Source organism: Oncorhynchus kisutch, linkage group LG22 (assembly GCF_002021735.2).
Source record: "Oncorhynchus kisutch isolate 150728-3 linkage group LG22, Okis_V2, whole genome shotgun sequence".
Classification (NCBI taxonomy): Eukaryota; Metazoa; Chordata; class Actinopteri; order Salmoniformes; family Salmonidae; genus Oncorhynchus; species Oncorhynchus kisutch.
The window spans coordinates 26,251,269-26,276,781 of record NC_034195.2 but is presented as its reverse complement, the minus strand read 5'-3'; the positions used below and the strand labels follow the sequence as shown (position 1 = coordinate 26,276,781).

Below are 25,513 nucleotides of genomic sequence, written 5' to 3'. Positions count from 1 at the left end.
AGCCAATACAATGTCTGAGGTGGCAGGATATCATTGTGTATACTCTGTAGGTGGTTCTCAGGGAAGCAAGGGATAGAAAATTCAACCACTGTCAAAATGCACACAAGCTCAACAGCCCATGGAGCTCTGACAGTCCCCACAGCTGTACATTTTATGCTATGTGAAGCCCAATAATTAGCATTCAGTTTTAAGCTAAGGAAAATAAATGGTCATTCATCCATTACTGCACACACCACGTTCATAAATGTGTCAATTTTTGAGGCCTCAGCTTTCAGAATGAAATTCCCTGTTGTTCAGTTTTGGTATAATTTGTGTCACTGTTACAGTTGTCAGCACTAAGCTGTCAAGGTAAGCCATCTTCCTCTCGTAGAAACCTAAACATGCCAGTTCTGCCTCATGCAACTGGTGAATGATAGTCAGATGGGATCAGTCCTTCTCAGTATGCAGTTTCCTCTCAGTTGAACCAACCAGCTGTTTGTTTTGTGATAATGTTCTTTTTACAGATTTAAGTGGAATACATTTCTTTAATGTTTGTTATAGCAAATTAGTCTAATAGTAAAGAGGGTTTGGAACATGTACAGTTGAAGTCGGAAGTTTACATACACCTTAGCCAAATACATTTAAACTCACTTTTTCACAATTCCTGACATTTAATCAAAGTAAAGATACCCTGTTTTAGGTCAGTTAGGATCACCACTTTATTTTAAGAATGTGAAATGTCAGAATAATAGTAGAGAGAATTATTTATTTCAGCTTTTATTTCTTTCATCACATTCCCAGTGGGTCAGAAGTTTACATACACTCAATTAGTATTTGGTAGAATTGCATTTAAATTGTTTAACTTGGGGCAAATGTTTCGGGTAGCCTTCCACAAGCTTCCCACAATAAGTTGGGGTAATTTTGGCCCATTCCTCCTGACAGAGCTGGTGTAACTGAGTCAGGTTTGTAGGACTCCTTCTTTTTCAGTTCTGCCCACAAATTGTCTATAAGATTGAGGTCAGGACTTTGTGATGGCCACTCCAATACCTTGACTTTGTGGTCCTTAAGCCATTTTGTCACAACTTTGGAAGCATGCTTGGGGTCATTGTCCATTTGGAAGACCCATATGCAACTAAGCTTTAACTTGTGCTTCACGGTTGGGATGGCGTTCTTCGGCTTGCAAGCCTCCCCCTTTTTCCTCCAAACATAACAATGGTCATTACAGCCAAACAGTTCTATTTTTGTTTCATCAGACCAGAGGACATTTCTCCAAAAAGTACCATCTTGGTCCCCATGTGCAGTTGCAAACCGTAGTCTGGCTTTTTTATGGCGGTCTTGGAGCGGTGGCTTCTTCCTTGCTGAGCGGCCTTTCAGGTTATGTCGATATAGGACTTGTTTTACTGTGGATATAGATACTTCTTGTACCTATTTCCTCCAGCATCTTCACAAGGTCGTTTGCTGTTGTTCTGGGATTGATTTGCACTTTTGGCACCAAAGTACGTTCATCTCTCCTTCCTGAGCGGTATGACAGCTGCGTGGTCCCATGTTGTTTATACTTGCGTACTATTGTACAGATAAACGTGGTACCTTGAGGCATTTGAAAATTGCTAACAAGGATGAACCAGACTTGTTTTTCTGAGGTCTTGGGTGATATCTTTTGATTTTCCCATGATGTCAAGCAAAGAGGCACTGAGTTTGAAGGTAGGCCTTGAAATACATCCAAAGGTACACCTCCAATTGACTCAAATTATGTCAATTAGCCTATCAGAAGCTTCTAAAGCCATGACATCGTTTTCTGGAATTTTCGAAGCTGTTTAAAGGCACAGTCAACTTAGTGTATGTAAACTTCTGACCCACTGGAATTACGATACAGTGAATTATAAGTGAAATAATCTGTCTGTAAACAATAGTTGGAAAAATTACTTGTGTCATGCACAAAGTAGATGTCCTAACCGACATGCCAAAACTATAGTTTGTTTAAAAGAAATTTGTGGAGTGGTTGAAAAACGAGTTTTAATGACTCCAACCTAAGTGTATGTAAACTTCCGACTTCAACTCTATATACTGCGCACTGCATAAGTACTTAAATGTGGGTTTGGCCCTTTGTATAAAAACGGTATATTAACTGAATAGAATCCTCAGTTTCCATTTCACTATAATGTCAATAAAGCAGACGCGTTTGTAATAATTATTCAGATTATCAACAAATTTGTCTGAGGATGCATGCATTTACATAATTGAATTGCCACCAAAATAAAACAATTGGGATGATACTTGTTAGTGCACACTTATTACAGTATACATTATTTATTAACAGACTGTAACCTACAACATAACTAGTTATTTTTGTTGTTTGGTTTTAGAGAAAGGTACCGGAAACAGGATATTCCACAATCCAACATCACATTTTCTCTCTCTCAAAAAAAAAATCTCCATAAGATTGAGTGGCATTGATAAACAAAGAGAGCGAGGTTGTTCTGTTGTGTGTGTTTTGTCCTACAGGCAGAGTAGCAGGACGAATCAGCAGGCCTCAGGACAAACCTCCTGTCACTAGAGATGGAGAGCCTGGCCAACTGCATTGACTGATTGTTAGCATTAGTAGCTGTGAGTGTGATTAATATGCCTGCCCCTCACATAGCACTCAGGAAAAGACAGAGGTGCTGCTTAGAACTGAACAGGGGTGGCCACATTTCATCGTTTTAAAGAAGATAATGCATAACCTCAGCGAGGCTGGCTGTATACGTAGCATGTGCCAGAATGGATGACTCTGGGAGTCCAGGTGCCGTTGCATTAATTCCTCAAACCCAAATCAGAGTGAATGTGTACCCTGGCCTAATGAGCTTGTTGTGTGGGATGCTGTGAGTGCTGCTGAGATGCTGGGAGAACACACTGTGCTCCGCTTTACTGAATTCTCAACTCTCATAATTGCTGCACTATGATGATTATTTTCTTCTTCCAAGCAGCCCCTTAGCATCTGCTTGTTTGCCTGGGCCTCCTGTCTCCTACAGTACTGTCATACCACTCCCTCAGCTGACACACACACACACACAGACTGGGCCTGTAACATTTGCCTAAACATTTGGACTCAAATTGGAGAGGATTAGGTTCCCATGCTGATATTTCAAATACTGTGACTGTACCACAACCATTTGGTTTTAGTGGAATGCTGTCTGTCACTATGCCCTGGGACGCCACAGGAAGGAACAGAAATGTCAACATTTGGGCTTTAGAAAATACATGCCATGCAATCATCCCCTCTGGCAGAAATTGATAGAATACAAGCTCAATAGAAACTGTACAGTACACTTCTATAGAACACTGTGAAAGTGATTAATATGGTGACAAAGGAAAGAAAAGTGATTCATGCTTAATCACAGAGGAACCCTAATCCTGGACAGACATGACATGAGGACTCCTTCATTCATTCTCCCATCTCTGTGAACCTTTCTGAGAAGGCTTTGAAATGGCCAAGCGATTAACCAGGCTGCATTCTCAACATCTGTAAGAGGTTCATCTGTGCAGCAGAGATCGTGGGCTCAGGCCCTCCCTCTGTGCCCCTATGGAAAAAGCGGCCTGCCAGAATGAGCAATGATGCTGAGGGCCCTGATTATTAGGATTAATTGTCTTTTAGCCGTGCAGTGGAGCAAGTGTGCCAGGATAAAGCAAGGTGGAAATAATAAAGGCCCGTGAGTAGTCAACGTGTTTTCCTTCAAGCCACCCTTCACGAGACGGTTGTTTTAAGGTCCTTCGTCTGTCATCGCCAATGAGAATAGCGTTAAGAAAACTTCTCTTCGAAAAGGACAATGAGCTGTGAAGTAAAGCTTTTCACTGGGGTATACTGTACTTACAGTCATGTAAGGGATGACTGGGTTTTTAGCAAATACCATAGGTTTAGAGTAAAAAGCGTTATAGTGGGTGGCCCTCTACCTGCATTACCTGCCAGGGTAACACCCAGGGGTATGTCTTAAGTGATGTGATCTGTGCTCTTTGTCATGTTCCCTTGACCTCCTATACATCACTGATAGTAATGATCATACATGGGACAAGCTCCCCCTATCACTAGCATGTGGCTGCCTGGCAAGATGTAATGCTATATGACAAAGATTCATGTGTTTTAGAAAAACAGAATGAAATTATTGTTTTCATTTCCTCCACATTTTAGGTGGGTTGGTGTCTGGGGAAGGCCATAGTGGAGGTGCTTTCAAGCTTCTGTTGAGATAGAGAGCACCTGGAATGTCCTAAGATAAACACATACAGAGGAGCCTGTCAAGACCTTTTATATTACAATATTTTTATTAGCAAGCTCAGTGAGGATAATGTTGCTGTTTGTCAGTGTACAACAAAAATGATGACAGCTATGCTGTCACCCAACACTGACCTCTTAAAACTAATGGGGATTTTGGATTCAGTTTGCCTTACATTACGGTAATGGATATGTCTATCTACTATTGAAGTGTTTGTTTTATCTTTACTCCAAAAATTTTTGAAACCCATAATGTGGTAAAGTTGTTTTGGTTACACCTCCTCAAAGTCAAACAGAGCTGATTTCAGGGGAAGTTACAAATAGATACCTGACTGCAAACAAAGCACCCAAACAGCTGTCACTTCCAGGCATGTTCATTCATCATTATTAGATAATAAGTAGGGAATAGCCCCTGAAAGCCTCTATTACCTTCATGTACTCTGCACAAGTGTACCACCGATAACAGATGAGGCCGGACCCAATGTAAAATGAAATTGCTTTTTATATTGGTTGCAATTAATGGCTGTTAGAAGCAGTGCAGCTCAGTGCATTTGAGGATGTGTCCTATCGACTCTTCCAGGGAGGAACCTATCAGCTCACCACGGTCCTCTGACTGCATGCAAACTATTCTAATCTGTTCACTTTCAGACAAGCCCCTTTGAATAACTTTCAAAAACTTTCAGTTTGATGATGGAATATCTGTCAACAGGATGTCATTAATGTTGTACATGATTAAGTGTATTTAGGACACTTGTCAAACTACAGTTTGGAGGTGTCCCAGGTTTTTACAAAGGCAGAATGTTTCACCCACCGCAGGATTATATTCTTATATATGTTTTTAGGAAACTTGGCCCTGTTAATTATATTGTAAGTGCTCTGGCATTCAACGACATGCTTGACATGGAATTTCTCTCAAGGTGACAGGGTTTTAATTCATTTCATTTTGACTAATCATTGTTGTCTGTTTCATTAATTACATTAAAATGTATACCTGTCCACTTCTATATATCCTTTACAATATTACCCTGTTAGTGTATGCAAGATATTTGTCACAAATACCACTGAAGGTGGCTCCCCTTCCTGTTCGGGTGGCGCTCGGCGGTCGTCGTCGCCGGTCTACTAGCTGCCACCGATCCCTTTTTCTTCCTGTTCGGGTGGTGCTCGGCGGTCGTCGCCTCCGGTCTACTAGCTGCCACCGATCCCTTTTTCTTCCTGTTCGGGTGGCGCTCGGCGGTCGTCGCCGGTCTACTAGCTGCCACCGATCCCTTTTTCTTCCTGTTCGGGTGGCGCTCGGCGGTCGTCGCCGGTCTACTAGCTGCCACCCATCCCTTTTTCCTTTTTGTTTGCTTATGTCTAATTGTTTTCAATTGTTCCTTGTTGGGGTTTTGGGACGGGTGTTATTTAAGTTTGTTTAGCCCGCTGGTGTTTGTGCGGGCTTGTGGTTATTCTACGTTAGTGGTGTTTGTGTACTTTGGGGTTTTCGCTGTCCGGTATTTTGGTAACAGTGGGATTGGGTTTTCGCTGTCCGGTATCTTGGTAACAGTGGGTTTGGGTTTTCGCTGTCCGGTATCTTGGTAACAGTGGGATTGGGTTTTCGCTGTCCGGTATTTTGGTAACAGTGGGATTGGGTTTTCGCTGTCCGGTATTTTGGTAACAGCGGGATTGGGTTTTCGCTGTCCGGTATTTTGGTAACAGTGGGATTGGGTTTTCGCTGTCCGGTATTTTGGTAACAGTGGGATTGGGTTTTCGCTGTCCGGTATTTTTGTAACAGTGGGATTGGGTTTTCGCTGTCCGGTATTTTGGTAACAGTGGGATTCGGTTTTCGCTGTCCGGTATTTTGGTAACAGTGGGATTGGGTTTTCGCTGTCCGGTATTTTGGTAACAGTGGGATTGGGTTTTCGCTGTTCGGTATTTTGGTAACAGTGGGTTTGGGTTTTCGCTGTCCGGTATTTTGGTAACAGTGGGATTGGGTTTTTGCTGTCCGGTATTTTGGTAACAGTGGGATTGGGTTTTCGCTGTCCGGTATTTTGGTAACAGTGGGATTGGGTTTTCGCTGTCCGGTATTTTGGTAACAGTGGGATTGGGTTTTCGCTGTCCGGTATTTTGGTAACAGTGGGATTGGGTTTTCGCTGTCCGGTATCTTGGTAACAGTGGGATTGGGTTTTCGCTGTCCGGTATCTTGGTAACAGTGGGATTGGGTTTTCACCGTCCGGTATCTTGGTAACAGTGGGATTGGGTTTTCGCTGTCCGGTATCTTGGTAACAGTGGGATTGGGTTTTCACCGTCCGGTATTTTGGTAACAGTGGGATTGGGTTTTCGCTGTCCGGTATCTTGGTAACAGTGGGATTGGGTTTTCACTGTCCGGTATTTTGGTAACAGTGGGATTGGGTTTTCGCTGTCCGGTATCTTGGTAACAGTGGGATTGGGTTTTCGCTGTCCGGTATCTTGGTAACAGTGGGATTGGGTTTTCACCGTCCGGTATTTTGGTAACAGTGGGATTGGGTTTTCGCTGTCCGGTATCTTGGTAACAGTGGGATTGGGTTTTCCCCCGTCCGGTATTTTGGTAACAGTGGGATTGGGTTTTCGCTGTCCGGTATCTTGGTAACAGTGGGACAGGGTTTTCGCCGGCCAGTATCTTGGTAACAGTGGGTTTGGGTTTTGTTGCGACTTCGTTTTGGGCTTCACCCATGTTTGTCCCTGTTACTGTGCTTGAGGACATTAAAGTGTTTTTTCCCGTATACCTTCTGCTCTCTGCGTCTGACTCCACACCCATCACTATCCCGACGTTACAATATTTCACATTTTACAATCCTTGTGTCATCCTTGAGAATTTGTAATACTGTGTTTTCCCATTTGAAAGGCCGGTTTAGTTGTCTTTGTAATTCTGATAATTTTTTTATGTTTTCTTTTAGTGTTTGCAGATACCTCTGGGCCACAGCAAATCTCCCAACGGCCTCGGCTGTGACAATATTTTGGTTGAAAATAAGTCATAGGAGAAATCCGTTTGATTCTGGGGTACAACTCAGAATCTTGCATTGCCTTGGGTGAGAACACAGAGGAGGAAGATAGAGGTACAGTACAATGTAGGCACTGAACATGAACTAATCAGTGCTTTGGGGATATATTTGTCCCTTTTCGACTTTCAAGGGAGGGAGACTGTTTTGAAGTTGTTTCTCATCCACAACATATCTCCCCTGCAGCACTTCTTCTTCATACTTCCAATAATAGTGACTGGTTCAAATGCCAAATTGTGCATTGCTCTGACATATTGCCCACACCATGTGGTATCATCAGAGTATAATGTGTGTGCGTGTGTGTGTGCATGTGAATATGTGTATGTGTATATTAGGATGGCTGATGGCAGTCTACCAGATAGTCACGAACCTAGAGGACTACATTTACCATTTCAAAGATGCCTGTTTTTCGGAAGTTTACACACACACTCTCACACAAGCACACTCCCACACGCTGCTTCCTCAGCTTGTCAATGTGCAACGTGGGTTGCGGAGCCTTTGCACGAACAGATGGGAGGAACAAACCGGCGGAAAATAAAGTTAAACTAGAACAAAATGACTATGCGAGTGGCGTGGCCGCCCTTTGTTTGCCAGGAAGGTGATCCTCAGCATCTGGGGATGATGGAACGCATGATTAAAATGACCAGAGGGAATGATTAATATCTCCTTAAAGCACACACTTCCAGCTTATCAATCATCTCATTACTCTAGAAATGTTAATTGTGTGAGGGGAGGGGCCCCTGAACCATGAAAAAGTAGCCCACCCCTCGACATGTTTACTTACACAACAGAACAGACCCAATAACTCTACATGTGCATATCCCACCACTCCTTTCACATGCAAGATCTTAAAGCATGATCACTGTACAGTATATAGAACATTATCTGCAGTTACTTCAAGGGGAGACATGTTTACATATTCCATGTTGTCATTATAACAACGTATTGCATTGTTAATGTTTCTACTTTCATTAACGACTTTATTCTATCCGAGTACCTTGTAGAAGGAAACAGGATTACTCCAAAGGTGAAAACCTACAATGATCAGCTATAGTAAATTGCTGCACTGCAGTGTAATAAAATGTAAGCGCTATGACAATTAACCCTAATATATTTAAATATTTAAATAAATGATGCAGTGTTTGCCGTGTATGTGTAGGCTGTGTGTGTGTGTGTGAAGATTATTTAAACAGTTAGCCATGGTGAGTGTGTTTGTGGCGAGAAGAGTGGAGGTAGGGGTCCCTGTGCCTACGGTGGCCTGGCTTGCCCTTGCCTCGCCTCCCTCCCCCTGGCTGCCGGTGTGTCCTACTCTCTGCCCTCTCTGCTCCGCTGCGCTCGCCCCCCTCCCCCCTTCCCACCTCTCCCTGCGTGCCTGCGCTGCCTGAGCCAGCTGCTCCTACTTCATCTTCAGCAGCGTCACCAGGCGGGGTATTAATCATGTTTTTCGAGGGGGACACTCCGCTATTTATCTCCCTGACACTTCCAGCATTCAGAGGCCCGTTGCTGGGCACAGCCCATTGAGTAGTAAGATTACACATTACCTCGCTCCATTGCCTCTCCCTGCCCTCTCCATTGACTGGCTGTTCAACAGTGGCATCGTGCTTGCACGATCGGACATAATTTATGCCTTACATGTATAAAAAAATACTATCCTGTTTTTTTTGTTTTTTCTTCCTATCCCTTTTAACTTGAGCTTAAGTGTAGCATGTGCATTTGTAATGGTAATCATATGTCTGTGCTCCTTTATACGTACAGTACGAGGCATACGTCCGTGCTACTTTTGTATTTGCTTCACATGGCGAGTACATTGAGTAATAGTTCAAAGATATTTGAACCTTGACAAGTTAAGATGCTCTATGACAATATAGTAGTGATGGATTCAATTTCCTCATGGTTTGGAATAGGGCTTAGAAGTATTGTAGCTATTTGAAATAGCTTATAGCCTACTAATGTCCTTTCTTACCTTATCATAGGGCTCCTGATTGGCACAATGGTCTAAGGCACTGCATCTCAGTGCAAGAGGTGTCACTGCAGTCCCTGGTTCAAATCCAGGCTGCATCACATCTGAATGTGATTGGGTGGTGCACAGTTGGCTGGGGTAGGCTGTCATTGTAAATAAGAATATGTTCTTAACTGACTTGCCTAGTTAAATAAAAAGACATCCAACAACAGAATGATATATTGGAACCATAAATCCAATATTATTGTAGTGATCACAGTGTGGTAGCTCAACAGCTTTGAAAAGCATATTCTTTGCTACATTGATGAGAGTGGTGAAATGCTATTGCTTAGCTACATGTTTGTTCCACCTCAAAAAGCACAAGAAAGAGGATTTGGACACCCACCATATCAGACTGTTCTGAAATCGTTTCTGTTGTTAGAAACAGATTTCTGCAACATTTTGTCAATTTTCACTTTTAGGATTCATATAATTATAGTACCTAACATCTTATTTGGACCCAACTTTTTTTTTCTAACAATGAGTAAGACATGGGGAATCCAAAGAGGTGGTTAAAGCTGTCCACAACCTCCCACACCCCGCGCCAATCCCACCTCAACAACAAGTATTCAGTATCAGTTCTCTATGTTTGACAAGTAGTATGAGCTCAGAGAAATTAGTCATTAGGTTTATGTCCCATCCTACACTCTGACCACTAGATGGTGCTGTTCCTGCTATTAGGTGATTCTTTTTTAAAGAATCCCCCAATTGTCAAAGAGAGTTCATGCAAATTACAGAATGGCATGTTGGTTGTCTTACCCTGTAAGCAGTCTATTAACCAGGTATGACAGCAACCCATGCTTTGGTTTTGTTTACCTGGCCACTGCACTAGTGTATTTTATACTAGTACAATTGCTCAGAGAAAGAGATTTTGTTTTAATACATTTGAGCCGTTAAAAAAAAATGTTTTATGAGTTGGAGAACACATTGGGAGGGATCTTATACCATTCCTTCATAAAGAATCCTTCCAGATCCTTGATATTCTTCTTCTGAGCTTATGGACTGCCCTCTTCAATTCAAACCACTGATTTTCAAATAGTTTCAAGTCTGGAGACTGAGATGGCCATTGCAAAATGTTGATTTTGAGGCCAATTAACCATTTCTTTGTGGATTTTGATGTGTGTTTGAGGTTATTGTCTTGCTGGAAGATCCAAGTTTCAGCTTCCTGGCAAAGGCAACCAGGTTTCTGGCAAAAATATCCTGGTACTGGGTAAAGTTCATAATGCCGTTCTCTCTCTCCATCTCTCAATTTCTAACGAAGTATTTCTGCTCATGTGTCAGTATCTTCAAGTTCAGAATCGTGTCTCGAGATCTCACATTGGTCTCATCCATCTCAGTATGCAAGACTCAGTAAACTAAGGAGGGAGTTAAAAATAACATACTGTACAGTGTGAATAAGACATCAATAGTCTGATGAGCTGGTTATTTTAGGGATTGGGATATCAGAGACAAGACTCACTTTCCACTCACCATTACCACCTGATAATGTGGAATTTCTGTAATTATGTATTGGTAATTTGCCCTTCAGGTATCTTGTAAATCTTGGTGGAGAGACTGAGGGGTGATAGGTGGCTATTAACAAGATAAAACAGGCCCTGGGCAGTCAGTGTAGGGCCGAAGGAGACCTGTGTTTTTCTTCTCCCCCCGGCCCCCTTCTTACCTCTCATATTTCCTTTCTATACTGTAGTTATAAACCAAGCTCAGACTTTAGAGATGAGTAGAGGGGGCGGAAAACTTAGATATAGAAAATAAATGCTTGCCATCCCATCAGTATGTGGGCATGCTGTATCACTACTTAATTGTAGCTAACTGTTTTGGGTTTCTATTTTGTCCTGGGGACTCAAATGGGCCTCAGGAGAAGTGATTACAGTCAAAGAGAAAATCCAATCCATGCTTTTTTCCCTCTTTTTCTCAACACTCCCCGGGGACTTGTTGCAAGCACATATGGTTCAGATTCCAGGTGTGAAATAGGCTTAAACACCAGTTATTTTATGGTGTAAACACTGGAGAAATATTTTCAGAATTGTAACTACTTAGCATAGATTAGCCTTGCCTATACATTTCTCCTACATTAACTGCACACAACGGTTTTACAACACACCTTAATGTCATAGTTTTAAAACCGAGGACTCCCAGTCCCGCTGCTTAGGTCAGTTGTTTTATGAGAGTCCAACCACAGCCCTCCCCTCTTCCACTCCCCCTCTCCCTCCTCCCCAGGCCCGCTGCTGCCAGTGGTCCAGGCTTGCTGGGTTAATATGAAACAGGAAATGGCAGCATCAAGGCTGAGGGGTGTAATGTCTGCTTACACTGCCTGTAATTGGTTGACTTCAGAACCATGAGGAGTGGGTGTAAGTGATGGTGGGGGCTATGGGGTTGGGGGCTAGCACCACTTCATAAAGCCACCATAAGACAGCTATAGCCTAAGACCTAACACAGCTAAGTAAGAAAATATAGTAACCTAATTTGTCTCATATTCTATGTATCTTATATCTTTTGTTTTTATATGTTTTTCTGTTGTGACCTAGAGACAAATATTGTACAAAGTATTATCATCTCCCCGCAATATTATCAGTAAGATTTACCCCCACCTGTCAACGTATTTATTTTCATTTTAGTGTGTGTATGTTTGGGTTGTCTGTCACTTGGTATTTGGTTGTAACTGTCATCTCTGAACATAAGTTAACCATCAGTCACAATGTCATTTCTCATAACACTGTTGGCTTCTGTGTAGATGGTGGCTCTTACATGAAAGGCCTGGACTCCTCTCAAAAACCTGGGAAATGGAGCTCGGAATATAGGACTGATAACAAGACTTTGGCTTCAAACAAGTAAAACATCAAATACTTCAGCAGTGTGTGTGTGCGTGCGGTGAGTGTGTGCAAGTGCATGTGTGCGTGGCTGCACGTATGTTCACCCACAGACATTTGTGTTTGTGTGTCTTTACAGCCAAACCCACCCATCTTGAGCTCTAATGACACAGGCTGTTGTGGTTGAGGCCATGGGATTTGGACATACATTCACCTTACTTTTGATGAACAGAAATTGAGACCAGAAGAAAGGGGACAACATTTGGACCAGGGATTCACCAAAGGGAATAAGATGAAAAGGGAAGGCCTAGATGGGGGTAGTGAAAATACTGTCATGACCAACAGAGTGGCCCATTCATCTGCTGTAATTCAGGGCATTAGTGCCTTGTATAGGATCAGCATTGTCAAGGCTACAAACAAGACTTGTTATAGACTTCAGTAGTTCTTTAGATGTGTTCCACTGCATTCTTTCATGTAGTACATTTCACAGTACAATCCTAGTAGCTTTCATTGTTGTGGTATGATAGTAATAGCAATATTACTATCAAAAGGATCATCATAGGATGTACTGTAATGTTTCAGCAGTAATACAGAATATTGTCCATGAATCTGTATTTTCTATAGATATTGTATATTCAACAAAATAACGTATATATTTATAAACATAATAATTTGCCTTCCTGAAGTTAGTTAACCCGGTCATTTGTCTGTGATTAAGCTGGGGAATTTGTGTCTCTACCCCAATGCTCTGACCTTAAGAGTAATAGTTCCAATAATAAAGACTTGCCATGATGAATCACCTCTATCTGGCGCTGAGTCCTGGAGGACTGGTGATATTCTATCTCCAAATTTCCTATTGATTCTGATCATACTCTGTAAAGTTGTGGCATGACCTCTCTTTAGAATTCTCTCCGCCATGCTGTCTCTGTGCATTTGAGCCTCTCCTCAGTGGGAAGACTCATTAATGCTTTTGCAAGTGGCTTTATTGCAATGTCTCATTTTTGGACTCTATGATTGATTGTTGACATAGAAATAGATTGGAATAGCTCTCTCCCGTGATTGTTTTGTTAATCAACTACAGACTATCCATTACTAAAGGCATTTTTTGTTTTCCCAGAATGCTTGATCCCTGTCTATATCAAGCCTATTTTATTTCCAGTCCACATTTAAAAACACAGCCAACGACTCCGGAAAGTCATATCACCAATGGATTTACCTTTATGTATTAAAGTTAGCGTTTGTTTTTCAAGAAGTAGTTAATATTGTTTCTGTCTCAAGTAAGTTTAAGAAGCTATTAGAAGTAGATGGAATATACACTGTATGCACAACAGATAGAAAGTTACTGTCAAATTATTCTTAATAGTTTTCTACGCTTTGTTTTCAATGTTTAATTATTCTTTACTTTGCTTTTATGTTTTCTTTGTATACAAGGCACTAATGCCCTGTGTGTATAACATTTTTCTTCAATCATATTTCAAATCAGCAATTTATTGAATTCTTAAAAGCAAGTACATCGGCTTATTTAATCAGTGTATTTGAGGTGTGTGTTTAAGGGGTTGTTCATTAAGGGCTCTGTAATGAAATAACTCCTGCCATGTCATTTGTATTTTCAAATTTTTATTTAGTGGCCGTTTGCCTTAATTAATTTGATAAAAAATTGATGGAAAATATGCATCCTTCTTTCGGGTGTTTTTACGCGATTATATCCAAGTATGGATCAAATATTGATCCATTGACTGTATGATGGCCAAGTCCTCTTAGTACTTCATAATTAACTCCTGCTGTGTTCCTTCTATTGGATTATACAAGACCCCCTCGTAGCACTATTAATATCTTTCATCAGTGTTGTACTAAACAGGACATGTGTCCTCAGCATGCATTAGAATGGATATGTTCATTTGAACTTCACAGTTGAGATTGAAATTCCAATCCAGCAAAGGGAGAATAATCATTGATCGCTTATTGCCGTCCCAAAAGGGTCCACCGGTGAGGTAAAATTAAGAAGCCCTTAAACTCTGCAATTGGCAATAATGAGCTATCATTACTCAAATTACAACAAGCACTGATTGGGTTTATAGTAATGAAGAAAACAACATGATCAATCATCATCAAGGGTCCTGGCCGTTATGTGTGGAACCCAGGCCGTGTGCAGTGTGGAACCCAGTGTGGCTGCTGGAGCAGGGCACCATCTATAGGGGCCAGGCTGGAGCAAGTCAGTGGGGTACACATCCATCCTCCATGATCAAACTCTCTGACTGTATGGGACACAACAACTTTGCTGTGTCCCAGACAGTCCTGGCATTCACTGTTCTCACCCGTACCATACAGTAATTAGTCAATTATACGCTAACTGTATTTGATAGATTAGGGTATGGAGGATTTAGTCAGGATTCATTTGGGTCTGTGCTCATCAGTAAATCCTAATCCAATGTGTTTATGTTCATAATGTATCAAAACCTTTTGGAGAAAAGCTCTTGATATTGCCTTTATTATTGCCGGAGTTTAAAATGAATTTTAAAGAATAAAAAACGATGAAATGAATAGCTACTTTTTTATAATCCCACTTTAAAAGAATAGAGCAGAAGAGAGCACTTGCACCACCTATTATCATTCTAATACCCTGCTCATTGACAAAAGAGTTTTCTAAAGGAAGTAGTCTTGAGGAAAGGGAAGTCATTTACACCCATGGTTCATCATAGATGCTCTGTGAATATAAGAGACCCACATAGTACAGCAAATCTAAGGAATATATGCGGATGGCCAGATGTAATCCCTGTGGTGATTAGGAAATATTAAGTGATGAATTATGTGACGGATGACGAAAGAAAGTAAATGTAGGTGTGTGTGTGTAAACGTTTTACTATACTTGTGAATGCCAGAAGTCCTCACAAGAATAGTAAACCAACTAAAATTCTGAGAAGTGAGGACATTTTTCACTTGTAAAAAGGCTATTTTAGGCTCAGAGGTTAGGTTTAGGGTTAGAATAAGGGTTAGGAGTTAGGGTTAAGGTAAGGGTTAGGTTTATGGTTAGGGGAAATAGGATTTTGAATGGGAATCAATTGTTGGTCCCCAAAAAGTCCTCACAAGTATAGTAAGACTTGCGTGCTTGAGAGCTCACCTCAATGTCGTATAATATGCCTTGCCATTTCATGTTGCTGTTGTGAGACGAAGCCTACTTCTCCTCACCTATTTCTCCCCATTCAGCTCCTCCAATGTGGTGAAGCAATCGGTAGACCTACACCAGCAAAGTTGTATTGCTAATCCAATCCCTGCACATATTCACTGTGCATAAAAGCTCCTAAAGTTGCCTACCATCAATAATGAGGTCTCATTTACACAAATTACTCTGAACGCTGATTAGGTATTATCTAACGGCAAGGGCCACCTCGATCAATCATCATCAGCCCATGGAGCGTCAATGGACATCGAAAGGTTAACCCAGATCTAGGAGGCCCCTGGCAGTGTCAGCAGAATCAGTGAGGGAGGGCCTCTATGCTGTCGATAGAGCAGCCAGACAATTAGGTAATGATTCAAATAGCAGCACCTAGGAGTCAATAAGAAAATGAGCCATCCCGGCATAATTTGAGAATGATTTGTTTACCAATCTATACAGCCGTAGAAGAAAGTCACTGAAGTGCAATGTATTAAATGCAGGTTCTTAGGCTCGGCCATTACCAAATTCCTGAAGTGATCCCCTGCATGTGTTCAGAAGTGTATAGAGAGCAGGTAGGCTCACTCTGGGCCTATGGATACAGGCTAATGCATGATCTACCACCATTTTGGTTTTCAAGGGTGGTGTTCTTACTGTCTACAATGACACGGTCGTGGTTTGAAGTTTCATCATAAGGTCCGACCACAGGGGTTGTAAATGGTACTGATTTGTCATTATAAAACTAACAAATGCACCATAGAATTGAAATGGCTTTGAAGCATTCTCTAGGAGGGTTCATATTATATCCCAATGTTTTGGGTGTCTATTCTACACGTTGAAAACAGGTTTCTTCTATTCCACATACTGCAAATTATTGGCTCGCATCTTACATCATTGTCTTGTATATTTTCCAGTTTCAGCCATTTGTGTTTGTGTATTGAGAAAGTTTGTGTAAGTTCAAGTGTACTGAGTGTCTGTGTGCTGTGTGTCATCTGTGTGGGCAGAGTGTTTATGTAGTCATATATCAGAGACACATAGACATGGGTCAGAGATGTTCAGAGCCTCTGTTGTTCCGAAAAACAGCTGGTAGTTTGCTATGAAACATCAGTGATAATGTCAAGTTGTGGCAGGATACAATATACAAGTTGTGGACTGATAATAAAGATGGATGGATAATGGTGAGATGCTTCTGTTTTTAGAGTGTGTGGAAGTTGAAGGAGAGAGAAGAACAAGAGGCCTATGCTACAGTAGAACAGAGATGTTGGTCTGATAGACTGCATGCAGAAGCTGTTTGCTGGTTACCGACTCAGGGTTTGAATATATTATCTTGGAAAACCAAGAAATAGGCGTACACTCGTGTAGAGTATTTTCAGTGCAAAAGAGATGAGATGAGTTATTCAAACCATAGGTCTGTACAATTCCTGACATTTGCCCAAGCAATCCCGAGTACTGCATGCAAATAAAGATAGACTATATCCTAGCAATGGACCAGTCTTTTACATTAACTTACATTCTCTCTCTACTTTCAAAGAATGCCAGGTTTGTGTTAGTTTTCTATTGGTGTTATTCTTTGTATTCATCATATCTCATCACAGTCATGAGTTGTACATTCAGGGAATGTCACTGGTTAAGCCAACTCTAGGTTGATTTGAATAAGGAAATGAAATCACATCTCTTTCCTTCCTTGGCCTTCCATTGTGTGTCTATCACTTACTAGGGACAGAATAGGAACATGTCCCCTAATTTAGAAAATTATTTGCACTGAGTTGCTGAGAACAGATAGCAAATAAGAGCCAATCGTGAAGAGAATGAGAGTGCAGCCTCCTAGAACACCCTTGCATAAAATGCACTTTCCCTCTCTACAAAAATGTATATTTACATGTAATAGGTTATGCAACCTTGGATGTTTCTGTTAAACTGTGATTCATTTTGATTGTGTGTTTGTTTCCCTCTTGGCCATAACAAAATGGTGATAACAATTTGATGGAAACCTTGTTTTACATTTCCATGTACATTTTGTTTGTGAAGGACACATGTCTAGCCCTGATATCACCTGGTATTGTTTAACAAGTCTTCCCAAAGGCTCATGTACCACTAAACCACAATCCTAAATCTCGCCTCACAACCCTGCACCAACTACATTACATCTAGTTCAAGTCAAACATTTGCTCTTAGGAAAGCCTGTTACCCGTATCAGCTGGTGGTCCCTGGTATACATCTAGCCCATAAGTCAGGAGTGTGGAACATGCTGTGTGTATCCCCTAATACAAATTAACTCCTTTAGCTAGGTCCGGCAAATTGATAATAGCTTATAGCAGTGAACAAACAGAGCAGGGTTCTTATCTAATGGATAGCAGTAAGGCATGGCAGTGTTATGATGAAGCTCACAAGGCCCATTGCCTCTGGATCGAGGGTGCTGTCTCACGACTGGGATTAACACATGTCCCCCACAGCCAAGTTGCATGCAGCTCCCTGTCTCTGGAGCTGCAGGGTTACAAGTGTTATTACTCTCACCTTTTAGAAAGGCTTTAGACAGAGAGATTATTAAATTAACCACAGGCCACTGCTTTTGTATCCATAAGTACGTAAGCCACTCTTGGGGCCATGCTCTCTGTATCTTATGATGCGAAATCTAAAGCCTGTGTTGCACAGAGGAGCCAGTAGGTTTGCACCTGTAGTTGCCTTTTTGTCAAATGCCACCCTGCTCTTTAGATCCAATGTAACTCTCTCCCCCCTGAAATGACACAGACTTAATAGTACACAATAGGTAGAATAGTATATTATAGATACAGTTGAAGTCGGAAGTTTACATACACCTAAGCCAAATACATTTAAACTCTTAAACTCTTTTTTTTATATTTTTTTAATTTTTTTTTACAATTCCTGACATTTAATCCTAGTAAAAATTCTGTCTTAGGTCAGTTAGGATCAGCACTTTATTTTAAGAATGTGAAATGTCAGAATAATAGTTGAGAGAATTATTTATTTCAGATTTGATTTCTTTCATCACATTCCCAGTGGGTCAGAAGTTGACATACACTCAATCAGTATTTGGTAGCATTACCTTCAAATTACTTAACTTGGGTCAAACGTTTCAGGTAGCCTTCCACAAGCTTCCCACAATAAGTTGGGGTAATTTTGGCCCATTCCTCCTGACAGAGCTGGTGTAACAGAGTCTGGTTTGTAGGCCTCCTTGCTCTCACACGCTTTTTCAGTTCTGCACACACATTTTCTATAGGGTTGAAGTTAGGGCTTTGTGATGGCCACTCCAATACCTTGACTTTGTTGTCCTAACCTGTTATGGCTGCAACCCTTTGTTCTCAATTTACGCCTGAAGACATACCCAAATCTAACTGCCTGTAGCTCAGCCCCAGAGGCAAGGATATGCATATTCTTGGTATCATTTGAATGGAAACATTCTGAAGTTTGTGGAAATGTTAATTGAATGTAGGAGAATATAACACAGTAGATCTGGTGGAAGAAAAGAGAAAGAAAGAGCATACGTTTTCTGTTTTTTATTGTTGTAGTATCATCTTTCACATGTACTAGAATAGCCACACAGTCAGATAGGATGCTGGAGATCATTTTGATGGATAACACAAGAGGGCAACTGTAGGTGTGCAAAGTTTGAGACTGATAACTTCAGGAATGGGTGAGCTACATGACATTTAGCCGAATTGTGGCCGAATTGGTGAAATGACCTATAACTATATACAGCAGTGCAAATAACTATATACAACATATCAAAAAGCAATTCTTTATATTTTTTATATTAGAAAATAAATATATATAAAAAAACAGTACACCCCTTGGAAGTCCTCGTCATAATATTTTGCTGCCTGTGCCATGTCCCATAGCAGTCTCTTTCTGATGTAAAGCAGAGGCAAACTGAACAAGTGGTGCATTTCATGTGACACAGAACACAACGACGCCTCCATGCTGTGCCCTTTTGGCTCTGAGGCACAGTCATGCCTGCAGTAATGAACTGTGGCATATATTGTATATAGACTTGTTTATACTGCATTATTGACTGTATGTTTGATTTTACTCCATGTGTAACTCTGTGTCGTTTTATCTGTCGAACTGCTTTGCTTTATCTTGGCCAGGTCGCAATTGTAAATGAGAACTTGTTCTCAACTTGCCTACCTGGTTAAATAAAGGTAAAATAAAAAAATAAAAAATAAATAAAATGAACACCACTGGGGGCACAGGTAGAGCGGGCAGCTTGTCACCGGGGCCTCCCAGTCGGAGTCGCTATCACTGTGAAAGAAAACATTTAAAAAATATTTGTATTGTATGAGCCTTTTATCATCACATAAAATAAACAGATATGTATTGATTGTATAGAGCAGAGGGAACAGTCACTAAGGTGTTCCTTTCAACTCCGGCCATTGTTATATATATATATATACACACACACACACACACCCAAACAAACCAACACACACACACACACAAAAACAAACTACACATTTCATTGCAAAAAAAAATAGATATATTCTTTTCATATATAATATATATATATTTTTATATTTCATAAAACGGCATTAGCACTTACCCGTCCAGAAGTACATCCTGTCCTTGCAGAAACAGCTCCTCAGTTCGTTTGAATCATAACACTCCAAGATTCCTCAAACAAAAAATCTGTCTCACTTTCACTTTTACTTTAGAGTTTAACTTCGCTTTATTCGCCAGGATATCTTCAATGAAATCGTTGAAACCACAACTTTCCGAAATACAGCTGCGCTTAAAAAGCCTTACAGCAACCCCTCTGATCGTCAAGGCGAAAATGGAGTTCCCTGCGCGTGCGATTACAACCAAGGAATTGTGGTCCAACCCCAAACCATTACATACTGGCATTTACCTCAGCTCATTGGCTACCTACCCAGCTAGATTTCAAGAAGATCAGTGGTCATTGGGCAGAAATATAGTCAATCAATGAAGCTTCGCTAAAATTATTGGTGCGTCAGGTAGTCATTTATCGTTGTCTTCAAATCAGCTCACTTCAGTCAATTCTCCCTGTAAAAAAACCCAACATTGTTTGACTGTGTTGCAAACATCCACAGGAATGCACTGAAACCCACCATGACGAAATAAACAATTGTTTACAGGGGCGAATCATGCCGAATGCTCCGTAAAAAATTGATAGAGATGGAATTCACTGGACAAATAGTTTACAAAATGTTTAGATTTAGGCTATAAAAATTGATTTTATCAAAGAAAACGGCACTTCATTTGATCAATGGGATACTCAGGAAGAGAAATAAGAGCAAGATATCAGAATGTAAGTCATCATTTTACCTTCAGATGTAAATGTGTAAAAAGTGTCATGGCGGAAAATGTTTCTGTTCTTGATTGCTCTTCTCAAACAAAAGCATGGGATTTGTTCTCTGTAATAGCTATTTTAAATTGGAAAACGTAGTTTGATTACCAAGATTCTAATCTTTGGAAGGGTGTAAGATACTTGCATTTTCAAGAATGTTTAATGTTACGAAATTGTATTTTTAGTTGTCACTCTGAAATTTCCCCTGATGTTGGTCCCTGTACGGGGACAGCAGCCATAAGCTATTTTGCCACAACTTTGGAAGTATGCTTGGGGTCCTTGTCCATTTGGAAGACCCATTTGCAACCAAGGTTGAACTTCCTGACTAATGTCTTGAGATGTTGCTTCAACATATCCACATAATTTTCCTCCCTCATGATGCCATCTATTTTGTGATGTGCACCAGTCCCTCCTGCAGCAAAGCACCCCCACAACATGATGCTGCCACCCCTGTGCTTCACGGTTGGGATGGTGTTCTTTGGCTTGCAAGCCTCCCCCTTTTTCTTCCTAACATAACGAGTGTCATTATGGCCAAACAGTTCTATTTTTGTTTCATCAGACCAGAGGACATTTCTCCAAAAAGTACGATCTTTGTCCCCATGTGCAGCTGCAAACCATAGTCTGGCTTTTTTATGGCTGTTTTGGAGCAGTGGCTTCTTCCTTGCTGAGCGGCCTATCAGGTTATGTCGATATAGGACTTGTTTTACTGTGGATATAGATACTTTCGTACCTGTTTCCTCCAGCATCTTCACAAGGTCCTTTGCTGTTGTTCTGGGATTGATTTGCACTTTTGGCACCAAAGTACATTCATTTCTAGGAGACAGAACGTGTCACTTACTAGGTAAAGACTTCCATGAGACAGAAGGCGTCCCCTTCCTGAGCGGTATGATGGCTGCGTGGTCCCATGGTGTTATACTTACGTACTATTGTTTGTACAGATGAACATGGTACCTTCAGTGGTGGACCAGACTTGTGGAGGTCTACAATTTATTTTCTGAGGTCTTGGCTGATTTCTTTTGATTTTCCCATTATGTCAAGCAAAAAGCCACTGAGTTTGAAGGTAGGTCTTGAAATACATCCACAGGTACACCTCCGATTGACTCAAATATGTCAATTAGCCAAGTCAAGAAGCTTCTAAAGCCATGACATAATTTTCTGGAATTTTCCAAGCTGTTGAAAGGCACAGTCAACTTGTGTATGTAAACTTCTGACCCACTGGAATTGTGATACAGTGAATGATAAGTGAAATAATCTGTCTGTAAACAATTGTTGAAAAAATGACTTGTGTCATGCACAAAGTAGATGTCCTAACCGACTTGCCAAAACTATAGTTTGTAAACAAGAAATTTGTGGAGTGGTTGAAAAACGAGTTATAATGACTCCAACCTATGTGTATGTAAACTTCCGACTTCAACTGTAGGCAAACCTTGCAGATCTTACCTTTTTAATTTTGTTATTAGACTTCCATGAACCTCCTGCTGTCAGGAGAGTTTGTTTTATCTAGCTGAGATGGCTATACTTTAACATGAGAGAATGATTGGCAACATCCACTCACAGAAAACTGTACAGTTTGTCACAAGCAAGCATCCCTCTTTTGTTCCAGTACTTCAGCTGTGCTTTTCACATAGTGAATTCGCTAAATCATTGTCAATAAATAAATCTGATCATTTTCAGAGAAGACAGCTGTTTGTGTGTGACAGCTTTGTTGTCTTGACTCGCTGCATCCTGTCATTGTCACAGAGGGAGAAATTAGTTTTATACACCCTGACTGCCTGCCATCCAGGGAGTGGAGACATTTGCACATGAATCAATTGTTAACATCACTGTACTCAGACAACTCTGTGACAGCTCAAATACATTGAGAGATGTTGTTGTGCACTTTTTTCTTTGTACAGTAGCATCCAAAGTTTACGCAGGTATTTTTTTCTGCTCGTGATTCAGAATTGGAATATCAAGGTTATTGCATCACTATGAAAACACAAGTGCAGAAAGCTTCAAAATTATGGGCGTGACGAGAACAGGAAACTAGATAAAACATTTTTATTTTTCAAAATATCCCCTCTTTCAACAACTACTTTGAAGTGAGTCACTCAGATTATGATTGAGGCTCTTGTTACTCAAGATAACTGCTTGACATTTGCTAAATCAGTCAGTGTCATTCTTAGGTACTAAATTTTCCATCAACTTGAAAGCTCTCTCCAACTTTGGCATTTTGCAATGTTCCGTTACTCAAGCAGGATTTGCTATTGTATCAATGAACAAAATATACACTTGGTACTATAGAAAACATAAAGTATGTTTTTATTCCAGAAATAACATACAGTGCTTTCCATCCCTACAATCTGTTTGAAAATTATGATGGCATTGTAGGGGAAAAACAAGATTTTCATTGTGGTGAAATGTTAATCTTCCTCCTTTACTCCATTTGTAGCAGTCTTGATGTTGGCTACAAGTAGCAGTCTTGATGTAGGCTACAAGTAGCAGTCTTGGTGTAGGCTACAAGTATAAGTCTTGATGTAGGCTACAAGTATATGTCTTGATGTAGGCTACAAGTATATGTCTTGATGTAGGCTACAAATATACTGTAGGTATTAGTGTAGGCTACAAGTAGCAGTCTTAGTGTTGGATATAATTATAAGTCTTGGTGTAGGCTACAAGTAGAAGTCTTGGTGTAGGCTACGAGTAGCAGTCTTAATGTAGGCTACAGTTCCTAAAAGCTAAATGCCAACATTAACAACCCAGAATGATTTTCAGCCTAGTTTAGTACAGACTCAGGCTGCTCCTAGACATTTGAAAGCCATTGGCCTCCAAGTCACAACCCATGGGTTAATAAGTATTAGGAAAATGAAGATGTGCCGACAGCAGGTCAGCACAACAAGACACTTACACAACCAGGCAGGCAGTGGCACATTGATCCTCCGTGGTGAGAGGAACCCTCTCCAGTTACAGTTCATCCTGCTGAACATCTCGTAAACGTTGGGCCAGTGTCAGTGCTCTCCGAGTGCTCCCAGTGAAAAGATAATCACAGCGATCAGTGTTATTTTAAAGCTTGACCAGCCACAATAATCTGTTCACATCAACAATCGTGCACTCACTTGTGCCTAATGGCTTTTAAATTCACTGGCCCCCTCCAACTCACAGCCCGCCAGCTCCGAGGCTGATCAATTAAAACGACTTTAACATTTATAGGCCCATCAATAAGCAGTCCCCTTTGGCTCAACAGTTCTTGCCTACGACATATACAGGCTGGCTTTGGTTTGCATGTGAGGAGTCAGTTGTTTTCAGTCGATCGGCTTCAATGTCATAAACAAGGCAAATTCACTGCCAGGGATCGATTAGAAGGGAGCTAAATGTTGATTTACTTTCAGTCTTCATGTCTCCAGAAAGGGCTGTCCTCTCCTCAGTCTGTTCTCACCTGTACAGCAGGCTATGCAAGCTCATTGAAATTGCTGTAGATTGTTTATGGAATTCCTATCATATTTTTGGAGTATACAGTGTATAGTTCTTTACGTAATGGCTTGTCTGTTCTGGCTTAGTTTCCATGTGATGTTTTCTCTGATTAAACTATCTTATTGTACTGCGCTACAGATCGTTAAACAGACTGATACGAATCCATGAACAGGAATAGTTTTATTAGGGAGAAACCGACTTTACTGTACGAGGGAAGCGGGAGTTGTGTTCACCTCAGTGTGGTATGAGATGAGTTGGAAGTTGATGCTATAAATGGTATGCTCCCTTAAGGGAGCCTCACTTGACATGTGTTACTAAATCTTACAGAGCTGCCATCTGCCTCCGTGTTAACTGCTGGGAATGCTGACCTCTGCCGGCACTAAGGTCGTCCAAACCTGATCAAATCCTGAGTGGCACACTCACGATCCTCCAGGATGCTAAATGTGAGTTTTATACTTTCTTCATGTTGCTATTTTGATACTACAATTCATTAGATCTGTGTACACCATTCTTGCTGAAGCCTGTAGCCTTCACCCGGATGTGTGTGTATGTGTGTGTCTATGCATGTTTTTGTACTTGTATGTTTGTAGTAGAGTTACACATACACTAGTAGGCTACAGAAAAGGACACACATGTTAGTGAACCCAAGGCCCGGGCCATTGTGGGTGCAAGCAAAGGTCATTCCAGCTGGACTCCCATTGTAAACTGAGGGTGTTGCTTCTGGCCATTGACAGGATACCCATGACCTCCTGCAACCTTAACATGCTGAACACCACAATTAGCCAAGACAGAGTATAGCTGAGTACAAACACAGGTCTCCTCCATTTACATGTACTGACCACTGTTGTTTACATGTAAACTCAGCAAAAAAAGTTACGGCCCTTTTTCAAGACCCTGTCTTTCAAAGATAATTCCTAAAAATCCAAATAATTCCACAGATCTTCATTGTAAAGGGTTTAAACACTGTTTCCCATGCTTGTTCAATGAACCATAAACAATTAATGAACATGCACCTGTGGAACAGATCTTACAGGCGGTAGGCAATTAAGGTTACAGTTATGAAAACGTAGGACACTAAAAGAGGCCTTTCTACTGACTCTGAAAAACACCAAAAGAAAGATGCCCAGGGTCCTTGCTCATCTGCGTGAACGTGCATTTGGCATGCTGCAAGGAAGGATGAGGACTGCAGATGTGGCCAGGGCAATAAATTGCAATGTTCGTACTGTGAGACGCCTAAGACAGTGCTACAGGGAGACAGGACGGACAGCTGATCGTCCTCGCAGTGACAGACCACGTGTAACAACATCTGCACAGGATCGGTACAGCCGAACATCACACCTGCGGGACAGGTACAGGATGGCAACAACAACTGCCCGAGTTACACCAGGAACGCACAATCCCTCCATCAGTGCTCAGACTGTCCGCAATAGGCTGAGAGAGGCTGGACTGAGGGCTTGTAGGCCTGTTGTAAGGCAGGTCCTCACTAGACATTACCGGCAACAACGTTGCCTATGGGCACAAACCCACCATCGCTGAACCAGACAGGA

At 41.1% G+C, this 25,513-nt stretch overlaps 1 long non-coding RNA gene across 1 annotated transcript in view; it reads left to right on the top strand.

The window, feature by feature from the left end:
• Positions 1 to 25,513, top strand: part of LOC109867357 (uncharacterized) — a 76,476-nt gene that overhangs the window by 16,165 nt on the left and 34,798 nt on the right. Inside the window, exon 2 of the long non-coding RNA XR_002251793.2 lies at positions 24,294 to 24,409. This is a non-coding gene — a long non-coding RNA (uncharacterized LOC109867357). The remainder of the gene's footprint in view (positions 1 to 24,293; positions 24,410 to 25,513) is intronic.